The sequence below is a fragment of the Erythrolamprus reginae genome, chromosome Z (assembly GCF_031021105.1).
Source record: "Erythrolamprus reginae isolate rEryReg1 chromosome Z, rEryReg1.hap1, whole genome shotgun sequence".
Taxonomy (NCBI): domain Eukaryota; kingdom Metazoa; phylum Chordata; class Lepidosauria; order Squamata; family Dipsadidae; genus Erythrolamprus; species Erythrolamprus reginae.
In genome coordinates, this window is record NC_091963.1 from 82792497 (window position 1) to 82807056 (window position 14560).

Below are 14560 nucleotides of genomic sequence, written 5' to 3' on the forward strand. Positions count from 1 at the left end.
TTATAACTTAAATGCCTTATACACTTTTATTCCATTAGCCAGGACAGGACTGCACGTAAAAGTTACATAAGATAAGTCTGTACTTCTGGTGAAATCTGCTTAAGGAAGCTGGCCACAAAACGATTCAGAACTCTCCTCGGATAACAAGAATGTGTCAACAGGAAAAGAACTGTGTGATCAAAAGACGCAATTTACATTGCCTGGGGTAAACAGGACGAAGGCTGTGATAAAAGACCTTGCTTTTTGGTAAACAGGAGATAGCTGTGTTAACAACAAAAGGTTCCAGTAAATTGGCCATGAGAGACATTTGTTCAGTAGAAACTAGTTACGTGTCATATGGAGATAGGAAGGACTCGGAAGTTGTGTCATGTTTCAGAGTTATGTCACTTGACATATACATGTAATCATTCCCATTTGCATATGCCTCCCAATAAAAGGAGGTGCACAGCTCAATACTATGTCATTTCACCTGGAGAGAGATGTGTCCAAGTCTTCTTTCTAGGATTTGCGTTCGTGAGTGACCCTCCATGGCTGGGGTTGCTCTAAGTCCCTCTGAAGACATCGTTCCCCTCAGGGACTTTGCAGCACCCTCACCGTAGGGCATGGGCGGAGCTCCTAACCTCTAGTTCCAAAAGAAGGAAAAGAGGGGCCGAAGGAGACACGTATAAGGGAGCGAGGAGGCTACTGTCCTAATAGGCTGATCGAAGGGCCTAGGAAAATAAGGGCCGAGTGTCTTTAGAGGCATGCTAGGCCTCGTTGCGTCACCAGAATTTCGGCTAGTTATTGGGCTGATCGGAGGATCTGAATCGGGGCCAAAATCTCTGGTATTTTCTCCTGTGTCATGGGAAGAAGGGCGATCGGCCTCTTAATCTATCAGGCCGATCGCAGCAAAAAAAAAACCTGTCGCGGGGCCAGGAGCCGACTTGGGGCAAGAGTCCCGGCGCGAGGAGGCTGCTGCTGGAGCTGTAACCAGCCCTGGGGCAAATGGTCACTAGGAGGGCTCGCACATCTGGTAGAAAGGACGGAGGCAACGGGGATCCCTCACCAGGCTTAGGGCTTGCCTGCGAGGGCTCCGAGGCAGCCCTAGAGGCCGAAGGAGGCAAGCGGAGCCGGGGGTGGGGGGCAGGGCCCTACCCACCAGCAGAAGGACTGAGCCAGAAGGCCACCTCGCCCCACTGCTCCCTCAGGACCAAAATTTAAATTTAATTAAAGCTAAGAAACCTTTTTGATTTGGATTACTAACCTAATCTGGAGGAATGGAGTCACAGTTAGAAGGTTGTGCTGCCACAAGTGTGTCTCTGTTAGAGGTGAGTCAGAAAAACTGGGCCTGTGGGCAGTTCCAGTATTTTTATACTTCTCTGACTCGGACACGCCTCTGATGAGTGAGTACAACCCATCCTGACTGGCAACTCCTTCCTCCAAGGAGAATTTTCCAGGTTATCCATCTGGCCCTGGAGATTTATTTTTCTTTTGTCTTTTGATTGCATTTTGGAGTTCAGTTAATGTAATTTTCCTGTTTAACATTGTTTTGTCCTCTTCACTTAAATCTGGCATGTTTTTCTCTGTTATGTAGCTATCTTATTGGGATCTATCTTGATTATGTAGTTTCTTGTAATAGTCTGAGGCTATTTGCAGAATGCAGCTGCAAGAGCAATCATCGGCTTTCTCAGGTATCCCCATGTTACACCAACACTCCGCAGTCTGTGTTGGTTATGACCTATAAAGCCCTTCATGGCATCGGACCAGAATATATCCGGGACCGCCTTCTGCTGCACGAATCCCAACGACCAGTTAAGTCCTACAGAGTTGGCCTTCTCCGGGTCCCGTCGACGAAGCAATGTCATCTGGCGGGACCCAGGGGAAGAGCCTTCTCTGTGGCGGCCCCAACCCTCTGGAATCAACTCCCCCCCAGAGATTAGGATTGCCCCCACCCTCCTTGCCTTTCGCAAACTGCTTAAAACCCACCTCTGCCATCAGGCATGTCGAAATTGATTCCCCTGGGTTGGTTCCATGGTATGGTTTGTCTGAGATGTATGATTGTTTTTTAATAATAAGGGTTTTAAATTTTAACCATTGGATTTGTACTGTTTTGCTGTTGTGAGCTGCCCTGAGTCTTTGGAGAGGGGCGGTATACAAATAATAATAATAATAATAATAATAATAATAATAATAATAATAATATTTCTTTTAATTTTTCTTCATTGTGATGCAGTTCCCCTTCTCATCTATTAATTGATGTATCACCCTATTTTCTTTTTCTTTTTTAATCTTATACGCCAGCCACCTATTCAATTTATTTGCATTCTCAAAAAATGACTATCTTGCCAATTTGATACTTTGAGTGTATTGTTGTTTCATTAAATTTAGCTTGTGTTTGTACCCAATTAAAGTTTCATATATTTTATCTTTTTTTGAAGTTTTTTGGAACTTGTCTTTCAATTGTTTTAGGCTTTCAATCTAAAAGCAAATAATGTGTGAAAAAACAAGAAAAACAGAAAAAACATACATATATATATATGTATATATTTGTGTGTGTGTGTATGTATGTGTGTATGTATGTATGGCTAGCTGATGAGGCCCAAATAAGGCCGAAATAGATCTATCCTAGTCTCCCTTAATTTTCAAATTCAGCAAAAACCCAAACAAACATGTGACATATATATATATATATATATATATATATATATATATATATATATATATATATATATATATCAATATACCAGGGTGATTCGACACAAAATGTAACCCTTCCCTGGTACAGAGCTGAAGGGATTGGATACTGTAGCCTAGAGGATAATTCTCTGCCTTACAAGGCAAAGGTTGCACGTTCAAGTCCCAGTGGGTATGGCTAGCTGATGAGGCCAAAATAAGGCCGAAATAGATCTATCCTAGTCTCCCTTAATTTTCAAATTCAGCTTAAACATGTGACACATACAGATAGAATTGTCGGCTATCAATAAAATTAACTGCCTTGGAAATGGCCCTGGGTTGGGCCGAGAGGCAAAAAAGGAGCTGTGATGTTCCTTCAATATACCAGGGTGATTCGACACAAAATGTAACCCTTCCCTGGTACAGAGCTGAAGGGATTGGATACTGTAGCCTAGAGGATAATTCTCTGCCTTACAAGGCAAAGGTTGCACGTTCAAGTCCCAGTTGGTATGGCTAGCTGATGAGGCCAAAATAAGGCCGAAATAGATCTATCCTAGTCTCCCTTAATTTTCAAATTCAGCTTAAACATGTGACATATATATATATATATATATATATATATATATATATATATATATATATATACTGTATATATATATATGTTATCTACGAAAACAAAATCTATGAAAACAAATATATACCCCACTGACTCACCAGGAAGTTTCTACACAGCAGGCAATTGCTGAGCCATCAAACCACACCCAGCCACCAGTATATATATATATATATATATATATATATATATATATATATATATGTATATATATATATATATATATATATATATATATATATATATATATATATATATATATATATATGTGAATGATGAGGCAGCAGCCATCTCGATCACCGGAACATAAAAACTTTAATAAAACAACTTAGCTTTCGTTAGCGTGCTGCTAACTTCGTCAGAGTTTTAAAATGCCGTGGGAGACAAACACATTTATAAAGCATTACTCAGTCTGCTCATAGCCCGCGTCACTGGGCCACTTGACCAAAGTAGCGCACAGGCCGGATCAAACTTTGAGAAAATCAGTAATGCGCCCGAAGGAAACCTTAGTGAAGGAGGAGTCCTCCTCAGTAATTTACCGTATAAACTGCAATAATTGTGCGCACCACTATGTGGGTGAAACGGCTAAAAGATTGAGAACTCGTATACACGAACACAAATTGGCGGTCCGACGTCAGGAACAACGCTCCCAGATTTGGACACACATGGAGGAGCAGGATCATGGCTTTGATTTCCAGGGAACTGAGATTCTGGCGCGTGATGAAACCAAGGGAGGTCGCCTCCTAAAAGAAGCCTGGTTCTCCAACGAAAATTCTTTAAATAGACATATTGATATGCCATCAGCATACCAGGCTTTAAGGCACCAACAACGACTTAAAGGAGATAGGTCATTAGGATTGGATAAAGCCCCTAACAGAATTCTCCAGGTCAGGCATAGAAACCAGCTAAATGAGGGTGGAGCAACCCCTAGTGGGAAACAAGGGAACATACTGGAGCAACACGGAGGTAGAGGGGGAGGGGCACAATGCAGGTTTAACGCAGGGGACAAGGGGGGATTAGAACAGTGCAGACCTAGGACGAGGGCATGGGCAAAAAAATTGCAAGAGCAGACATGTACCACCATAGAAAGTAACAACGGTAATGGGTGGAAGGAAGTAATATCAAATACCTCTAAAGCATTGCCTCGTAACTCCACCTCCTCCCTTGGGGAGGGAAATAGGCAACAGACACGAGTAAAAGCGGTAGTTCCCCCTTTAACCAGCATGATTAAGCCTACAATTAGGCTTGCTGCAGAGGGGAGGGAAGGGTGTGGCCCAGTGACGTGGGCTATGAGCAGACTGAGTAATGCTTTATAAATGTGTTTGTCTCCCACGGCATTTTAAAACTCTGACGAAGTTAGCAGCACGCTAACGAAAGCTAAGTTGTTTTATTAAAGTTTTTATGTTCCGGTGATCGAGATGGCTGCTGCCTCATCATTCACACATATACCTGGAACTCGCATTTTTAGGACTATTCTTGATATATATATATATATATATGTGTGTGTGTGTGTGTGTGTGTGTGTGTTTTCGTAGATTTTCACGGGTACAGGTATGACGGTCTTGGTATATTCGGGTTTCTTCCCGTGTACGATTTGGAAATTTCCGGTGACGTTTCGACGAGGTCCCACTCGTCATCTTCAGGCTGGTGTTTCTGTCCTTGTTCTAGGGCGAACACAGCGAGACCTGAGCTGCCTTCCTTCTATAAATACTGGTGGCTGGGTGTGGTTTGATGGATATCCCAGCCATAGAAACCAGACTCAGAACACACATTGTAAAACAATCAAGTAGCCTGCAAGTTCCAACTACTCAGGATATCACGCCTAATCTACAACCATTAACTAATCAGCATACCTCAGCTACATCAACGACCCCAATTGTTACCCCACTGACTCACCAGGAAGTTTCTACACAGCAGGCAATTGCTGAGCCATCAAACCACACCCAGCCACCAGTATTTATAGAAGGAAGGCAGCTTAGGTCTCGCAGTGTTCGCCCTAGAACAAGGACAGAAATACCAGCCTGAAGATGATGAGTGGGACCTCGTCGAAACGTCGCCGGAAATTTCCAAATCCTACACGGGAAGAAACCCGAATATACCAAGACCGTCATATATATATTCTCTGCCTTACAAGGCAAAGGTTGCAGGTTCAAGTCCCAGTGGGTATGGCTAGCTGATGAGGCCAAAATAAGGCTGAAATAGATCTATCCTAGCAAAAAAACCATGTGACATATTTATATATTTACATATTTACAACAGCACGAAGCTTGAAACTTCAGCCTGATGATGGTGAATGTGATTTCACCGAAACGTCGCATAGACACTCAAAATATTACACGGGGCAAAACCCGAACTCAGAACAATCTACATACATATACCCATGAAAATCTACGAAAACAATATATATATATGTGTGTGTGTGTGTGTGTGTGTGTGTAGATTGTTCTGAGTTCGGTTTTTGCCCCGTGTAATATTTTGAGTGTCTATGCGACGTTTCGGTGAAATCACATTCACCATAATCAGGCTGAAGTTTTAAGCTTCGTGCTGTTGTAAATATGGAATGTTTGCAACTGCCATTTCTTCTTTATATATACAGTAGTCCCTCACCTATAGCTGGTGTTACGTTCCAGACCCGGCCGCGATAGGTGAAATCCGCGATGGGGAATTTATTGACTGATAGTACTTATTTAAGTATTTATATTATAATTGTTTGGTAAGTTTTCATTATTTTAAGTGTTTATAAACCCTTCCCACACAGTATTTATTTTAGATACAGTATTTAAATACAGTATTTACAATTTTAGATATATTTTTTTTGAAAAACCTGCCGATCGAGTTCGGCAGGCTGTTTAAATCTGCCGATCGACTTCCTCAGAAACCCGCGAACCAGCGAAGATCCGCGAATGATTTTTCTCATTAATATTTCTTGAAAACCCACGATGAAGTGAAGCCGCAGTAGGTGAAGCGCGGTATAGCGAGGGACTACTGTAGTGTTAGGGGTGGAGATTTGGTTTGAATGTAGCAAATAGATAGGGTGACTATGTTTTAGTGATTTGATTGGTGGGTGGAATCACAATTACTTGAAGGATTGACATGGTGATTATTATGAAATGTTTTTTTGTTTAAGGCTGGTTTCCAAATCTCTGGTAGGCGGGACGTATCATCTCTTTTATTCATGCAGAGGGGGTGTTTCTCAATCTCTATAGCTTCCATAGTAATTCTTCTATATAAATTTTCTGTTTTGGAAAGTAATTTAGTTTTTTCAAAGTCAATTTCATGCCCTGTTTTTTTAATGTGCTGGACAAGGGAGGAAGTCTTTTCTTCTTTTTTAACTGCATTCTTATGTTCTGCAATGCGTGCGCTCACTCTTCGATTGGTTTGTCCAATGTATGTGGCTGCACATGTTTTGCAAGGGATTTCATAGATTCCTTGGTGTTCTAGTTGGATTTTATCTTTTGGGTTCTTTAGGATGTTTGATATTTTTTGGTTCATGACAAATGAAGTTTTGATATTATGTTTGTGCAGAATTTTACTAATTTTGTCTGTTGTGCCCTTGATGTAAGGGAGGAGGGTGGTACCATTATCCTGTTCTTGGTCTTGATTTTTGGGGGGTGTCTCTTTTTTGATTAGGTTTGTGATTGTTTTCCTTTCGAATCCATTAGAAATTAATACATCTTTGAGTTTGTTCAATTCAGTTTTTAAGTGCTCATGGTCAGCTAGGCGTTTGGTTCTGGTGATGAGAGTTTTGGCTACTGAGGTGATCTCTGCGGGGTGGTGGTGGGAGTGTGCATTTAAATAACAGATGAAGCCAACAATCTACATACATATACCCGTGAAAACCTACGAAAACAAATATATACATACATACATACATATATATATATATATACTGTATATATGTGTGTGTGTGTGTTTTCGTAGATTTTATATATATATATATATATATATATATATAAAATATATATATATATATATATATATGTCACATGTTTTTTTGCTGAATAATTAAGGGAGACTAGGATAGATCTATTTCAGCCTTATTTTGGCCTCATCAGCTAGCCATACCCACTGGGACTTGAACCTGCAACCTTTGCCTTGTAAGGCAGAGAATTATCCTCTAGACTACAGTATCCAATCCCTTCATATATACACACACATATATATATACACACACACACATACATACAAACAGTGATACCTCTACCTCAGCGGTCCGCAAACTACGGCCCGTTGGCCACATGCGGCCCGCTGAGGCCATTTATCCGGCCCGTGGGTGAGTGACAGAAGCAACAAACTCTGTGCAGGTTTTTCAAACCCCGTGCGGTAGAGCTGGTGCCGTTTCTCCCACCTGACAGCTGATCTGCTGGCGGGCAGCTTTGGGGACATCCCCCATTTCATCCTGTGCTCCAAAAGCGCTTTTCTCTCCATTTAGTATCAGTGCTCTTCTCTCGGGGTGGGGAGAACAGAGGCGCTTCCAGCATTCTTCGTCCAGGCAAAAGACACGGTGGTGGAGGAGGACACCTGAGAACCTCCACCGTCGCGTCTTTTGCCTGGCCAGATTGTGGCCAACAGTGGCGGTAGCTGCTTTCCCGTAGTCCAGTGGTGGCAAGCCGCTTCTCTGCAATCCCTTATTAGAGACCCCTGGACCCGCTTGCAAGCTCCTCTCCCCAGGGATACAAATAAAAAAAGATCCACGCTGAATTCAGCAAGGAATTCAGCAGCGATTCCTCCCAGTGAGCTGTGGGCTAGTTAGGGCCGCAGGTCAGTCTTTCACCACAACCCCCACCATCCCAAAAGACTCAAAAACCAGCACTCGCCGAGCTGACTTAGGCGCCAACTCATTTCTGCGGTAACGTTTGGCGCGAGGCTCCCAATCTTACAGCTGCCGCTTCCTCGGATCCTACCTTCTGTGCGAACGGTGTGGGCTAGCAGCAGTGGCGTTTCTGAGCATGTGAGGCTCCCAATGGGTAGGGCAACCGAGATGGCTCTCATTGCAAGCGCGGCCGGGAGGAGGAAGGAAGGAAAGGTGGGCGTTCTCGATCTCTACACGTGAGACAAACCTACCAAGGGAGAGAGGTGTCCACACGACGGAGGACAGAAGCTTGGCTTTCCCCCATGCCTGCTTTCATGGCAAGGGAGAAAGCCGAGCTTCTATCTTCCGTCGTGTGGGCACCTCTCTCCCTTGGTAGGTTTGTCTCGCGTATAGAGATCGAGAGCACCCACCTTTCCTTCCCCAGCTTGCAAAATAGGAAAGCTGCTACCACTCAGAAAAACCTCCGCTGGCCGCCGCTGGAAAAAGCTTTTATCTGAGGAGCCGCCACCGCTTCCCCTGCCTGAAGCAAGCTGCCTGACAAGTTTGAAGACCAACTTCCAAGTTGGAAAGCCCCCTGAGTTAGGAGTGCAAGGGTCTTCAAACCTGGCAAGTTTAAGGCTTGTGGACTTAAATCTGGCAAGTTTAAGGCTTGTTACTGAAGGAGGAAAGCTGTCAAGTTTGAAAACCTGAGTTAGGGGTTAGGAGTGTAAGGGTCTTCAAACCTGGCATGTTTAAGGCTTGTGAACTTCAACTCGCATTCCTGAGGTAGCATGATTGAAGGAGGAATTCTAGGAGTTGAAGTCCATAAGTCTTGAAGCTGTCAAGTTTGAAGTTTGTAAAAAGTTTACATGGTTTTAAAAAGTACACATGGTTTTAAAAAGTGTACATGGTTTTAAACAGCATACATGGTTGTAAAAAGTATTCTGCTACACTGGTATTTTATTAATAATATAATATTCCACCATTTGGTTCAGAATACTTTTTCCCCTTGTTTTCCTCCTCTAAAATCTAGGTGCGCCTTATACACCGGTGCGTCTTATACACCGAAAAATACGGTATATGAATTTCAGACTTCTCCCCCCTCTAAAAAGTACGCTCCCATTTTGTTTTTCACTTTAAAATAAGGTATGTGCAGTGTGCATAGGGATTTGTTCATAGTTTATTTTATAATCCGGCCCTCCAACAGTCCAACCCCCTGTGTAAAAAGTTTGGGGACCCCTACTCTATGTAATAACTCTTCTTAAGAACCATTTTCTACTTAAAAACCCGAGCCCGGAAAAATTTCCCAGAAAATTTGAGAGCAGCATGAAGGTCCGGCCAGTTTCCTGCCATTCCCCCTTTAATCCCAACCATCTCAGGCTTTTCTGGGCTGCCAGAGGACCCTTTCAGTGGCACTTAAGGAGGCTTTGGCAATCCAGAGCGAATGAAGCATTTTCCTTTCTCTGGGCGCTTGGAGAGGGAATAAATCACTTTGCTGTGGTGACTCCCTTGCACTGCCTCCCATCTACCCAGCGTGAGATTGCCTCGTGGGCCCAGAAAGGCAAAAGGGGACGCTTCAACTTTGCTTCAGCCAAACCAAGGAGTCACCACAGTGAATGAAAGGTGCTGGCTACAAAGTGAGCGAGAGGAGAGGGGAGCCCTTCAGCATAGGAAGGAAGAGGAAACAGGTAACAGCAGTGGTGGCAGCTGCTTTTCAATCAAAGGAGTAGGAGGTTCCCCCCTCTCGCCCACCTGGGTTTCTCTCTGGTGCAGTGTATGGGAGGCAGCCTCGTGCCGGGTATATTGGAGACACATGCTCCTCCTCGCCACCTCAGAGTCCCTCTTTTTTTTATGTCTTAAAGTTTTGGATTTTTTTGATTCCCCTCACCTTACCTTCTTCCTTTGGCAGCGATTGTCCTCCTCCTCTTCATCCTCTTCCTCCTTCCACCCAAATTCCAAGCTTTTATTTTCCTAATGGGTTTGCACGCGTTATTTGTTTATTGTTTATTGTTGTTAGAGTTGAAAGGGACCATGAAGGTCATCAAGTTCAATCCCCTGCCCAAGCAGGAACCCTATAGTACACCAGCCAAGTGGCAGTTCAATCTTCTCTTTTAAAATGTCCAGAGTATTGGAGTTCACAACGTCCGCTGGTAGGTTGTTCCATTGGTTGATCGCTCTGACCGTCAGGAAGTTCCTCCTTAACTCCATGTTGAATCTCTCCTTGGTCAGCTTCCAGCCGTTGTTCCTCGTCCGGCCCTCTGGTGCTCCTCTCTGTGACATCCCCTCATATACTTGTAGACTGCTATCATGTCCGCTCTGGCGCTCCTTTTCTCTAGGCTATCCCTAATCATCCTGGTTGCTCTTTTTTGCACCTTCTCCAGAGTTTCAATGTCTCTTTTGAAGTGTGGTGACCAGAACTGAATACAGTACTCCAGGTGTGGTTGGACCAGGGTGTAGTAGAGTGGTAATGGTATAAAGACTTCCCTGGTCTTGGAGTGTATTCCTCTGTTGATGCAGCTTAGGATTGTGTTGGCTTTTTTGGCTACTGCTGCACATTGGTGGCTCATGTTTAGTTGATTATCCACCAAGACTCCGAGGTCTGTTTCGCAGTCGCTACTGCTAAGAGGGGATTCTCCCAGGTTGTATGTGTGTCCAGGGTTTTTTCTGCCTAGGTGAAGGACTTTGCTCTTGTCGATGTTAAACATCATTTTGTTGGTATGGGCCCACTGTGTTAGTCTGTCTAGGTCTTTCTGTAATTTGAGCCTGTCTTCTAGGGTATTGGCTACCCCAGCCAGCTTGGTGTCATCTGTGAATTTGATTAGTTGCCCTTCTATTCCCTCGTCCAGGTCGTTGATGAAAATGTTGAAGAGCATAGAGCCCAGGACAGAACCCCACTGCCTACGTTCTTCCATGTGGATTTGGAACCGTTGAGGACAACTCGTTGGGTGCAATTGGTCAGCCAACTATTAATCCATCTGCATGTGTTGTAGTCCACTCTGCTTTTTTCTAATTTGTTGATTAGGAGATAGAAAACTTTGTTGAAAGCTTTGCTGAAGTCTAAGTATATGAGGTCCACCATTTTGCGCTGGTCTACTGATTTGGTTATGGTGTTGAAAAAGGATATGAAATTGGTTTGACATGATTTGTTTCTGATAAACCCATGTTGGCTGTTGGATATTATCTTGTTTGTTTCCAGGTAGTGGCAAAGCTGTTTTTTTTATTATTTTCTCCAGTATTTTTCCAGGTATTGAAGTCAGGCTAATAGGTCTGTAGTTGCTTGGATCTGTCTTTTTGCCTTTTTTGTGGATGGGAACTACACCCACTCGTTTCCAGTCATCTGGTAGGTCTCCAGTGGCCCAAGATTTTTGGTAGATGAGGAGAAGAGGTTCTGCTATGATGTCTGCCAGTTCTTTTAGGACTCGGGGGTGGAGTCTGTCAGGTCCCAGTGGTTTGTACTCGTTGAGCTCCCGCAAGTAGTCCCAAATGGTGGTTTTGTCTGCGTTGAGTTCTGTTCCGGGGCTGTTAGTTGCAGTTAGCTTGTAGGTTGGTAGGTTGGTGGTTCCTTTATGTGTGAAGACTGATGTAAAGTAGGCATTGAACAGTTGTGCTTTATCTCTGTTGTCGGTGATTTCGTTACCATCTTTATTTTTTAGTATGCTGACTGTTTCCTTGATTTTTTTTCTTGTTGTTTATGTGGTGGAAGAAGCTCTTTTTGTTGTCGTTAATTTTCATTGCGAGGTTTTGTTCGTGTGGAGCTTTTGCTGTTCTTATGTTTTGCTTGCAGGTTCTGGCTGTTTGCTGGTATTCCATCTTGGTTATGAGTCCTTTCCATTTTTTGTATTTGGCTTTTTTTTCTTTTACGTTGTCTGCGACGTCCATGCTGGTTTCATTTTAGTTTTTCTGCTTTTCTTTTTCGTAGGGATTGAAATGTTTTGGGCCTCAATGATAGTGTTTTTTAGGGCTTCCCAGGCTTCCTGTGTGGATTTACTCTTTAGAAGTTCATTCCAGGGTTTGTTCTTCAGGTTCGCTCTGAGCTTGTTAAAGTCCGCTTTTCTGAAGTCTGGGACTGTAATTGAGTTGGGTGTTTGTTTGTTTATTTCTTTATTTATTTATTTGTCAAACAATTATAGGGTGATAATTTGTACATATAAAACATTAGATAAGTTATGATAAAAAGTAGACAATAGGACAGGGACGGTAGGCACAATGGTGCACTTATGCACGCACATGTAGTTAGTGATTGCACAATGTTGAATTTTAGGATGATATGGTCACTCTCACCTAGCGTCTCTTCTCCTTTTATTCCCTCTATAATTTCTTCCCTGTTTGTTAGAATTAGGTCTAGTATTGCAGTCCCTCTGGTTCCTGTTTCCACTTTTTGAATTAGAAAGTTATTGGCGAGGCTGGTAAGAAATCTGTCAGACTTTCCACTTGGTGCTGAGTTTGTTTTCCAGTTGATGTCGGGGTAGTTAAAATCCCCCATTATTGTTGTGCTGTGCTTGTTGCATATTGCTGATAGTTGGGTTGTAAAGAGGTTGTCCATTGTATCTGTTTGGTTTGGTGGCCTGTAGTATATTCCAATTGTAATGTTGTCCTTTTTTTCTTTTATGTTAACCCATATGATTTCTAGGGGGTTATCTTCTTTGGATTGATATAGCTCAGTGGCGGTGTAGTGGTCTTTTATGTATAGTGCAACTCCACCTCCTTTCTTGTTTGACCTGTTTTTTTTAAGAGATTGTAGCCCTTTATATGTGTGTTCCAGTCGTGTGATTCGTCCCACCATGTTTCTCTAATACCAATTAGATCGTATTGGCCCTCATGCATTAGTACTTCTAGTTCGTCTTGTTTGTTCCCCAGGCTTTGTGCATTAGTGTACAGGCATTTTAGGTGTTTGTGTCTGATTCTGGGTGGACATTTTTTATCCTCTGGGATATTTGTGGGCTTATTTTGAACCCCTTTCTTATTTGGTTCGTTGTTCAGTCTCTTACTTTGGTCACCCGCCCCTCTCAGATTTAGTTTAAAGCCCTCCTGATAAGTTGGGCTAGTCGGTTTCCAAGGAGGTTCTTTCCAGTTCTGGTAAGGTGTAGCCCATCTGTTGCTAGGAGACCTTCTTGAAGGTATTGTAGACCGTGGTCGAGGAACCCAAAGTTGTTATGGCGACACCATCTCTTTAACCTTTACATTGCTTTTGCTTTTACATTGATTCCTATGGGAAAATTGCTTCTAATTACAAACTTTTCTACTTTAGAACCTAGTCACAGAACGAATTAAGTTCTTAAGTAGAGGTACCACTGTATATATATGTAGCATATTTTGCCGATAATGAAAAGGAAGGTTTGTTACATGAATAAATACCGTATATACTCGAGTATAAGCCGACCCGAGTATAAGCCGAGGCACCAATTTTTGCCACAAAAACTGGGAAAACGTATTGACCCGAGTATAAGCCGAGGTTAGAAAATGCAGTGGCTACTGGTAACTTATAAAAATGGAAAACAATAAAATTACATTAATTGAGACATGTTTTAGAATATTTATTTTAAAGAAAACCAGTAAACTAGCTCTGTAAATTTAAAAGAGGGTAAACAAATTAACAATATTAACAATAAATTAAAAAGTAAAAAAAGTAGCTCGATCAGGAACAAAGCTAAAACCTAAGAGTTAAAATCCTTCAAAACTGGATTCCTTCTCATCATTAATTGGATTTACATTATTGTTCTGTTTTTATATATGCTGTGAGCCACCCTGAGTCCTTGGAGAGGGATTGCATACAAATCCAATTAAATAAATAAATAAACAAACAAACAAACAAATTAATAAGTGTATCCAAAGAAGAGCTTCAGCATTAGCTGCTGTGAGGTTATCAGCATAGAAAACCAAATAGATAGATAGATAGATAGATAGATAGATAGATAGATAGATAGATAGAAATAGATACAGATAGATAGATAGATAGATAGATAGATAGATAGAAAGAAAGAAAAATAGATAGATAGAAAGATAGAAAAATAGATAGATAGAAATAGATACAGATAGATAGATAGATAGATAGATAGATAGACAGATAGATATAGATAGAAAGATAGATAGACAGACAGACAGATAGAAAAATAGATAGATAGATAGATAGATAGATAGAAATAGATACAGATAGATAGATAGATAGATAGATAGATAGAAAAATAGAAAAATAGATAGATAGAAAGATAGACAGATAGAAAAAGAATTCCTGTCTAGCTCTGCCTCATAACACATTATTAGATCCTATCCAAGCAAGGACAGCAACTATCACAAAATACCATTTTTTAAACAGTTTAAATCCTTTCAAAGGAGGGGGAGGAGAATCTGACAGCAGGGGGCCTTTTTAATCCGACTAAGGGCAATGCAGAGAGACTCACCATTGCTTTTTCCCCCTCTCGGTTGGAGCAAATGGCTGCCTCATTTGCTTGAGCCAGGGAGAGGAACTACGGCGTGGGAGAAGGGACAAAAGCTGGTGCCTCCTC

At 42.1% G+C, this 14560-nt stretch overlaps 1 protein-coding gene across 3 annotated transcripts in view; it reads left to right on the forward strand.

Moving 5' to 3' along the window:
• Nucleotides 1-14560, forward strand: part of CRTAP (cartilage associated protein) — a 75905-nt gene that overhangs the window by 33105 nt on the left and 28240 nt on the right. The window lies entirely within an intron of this gene.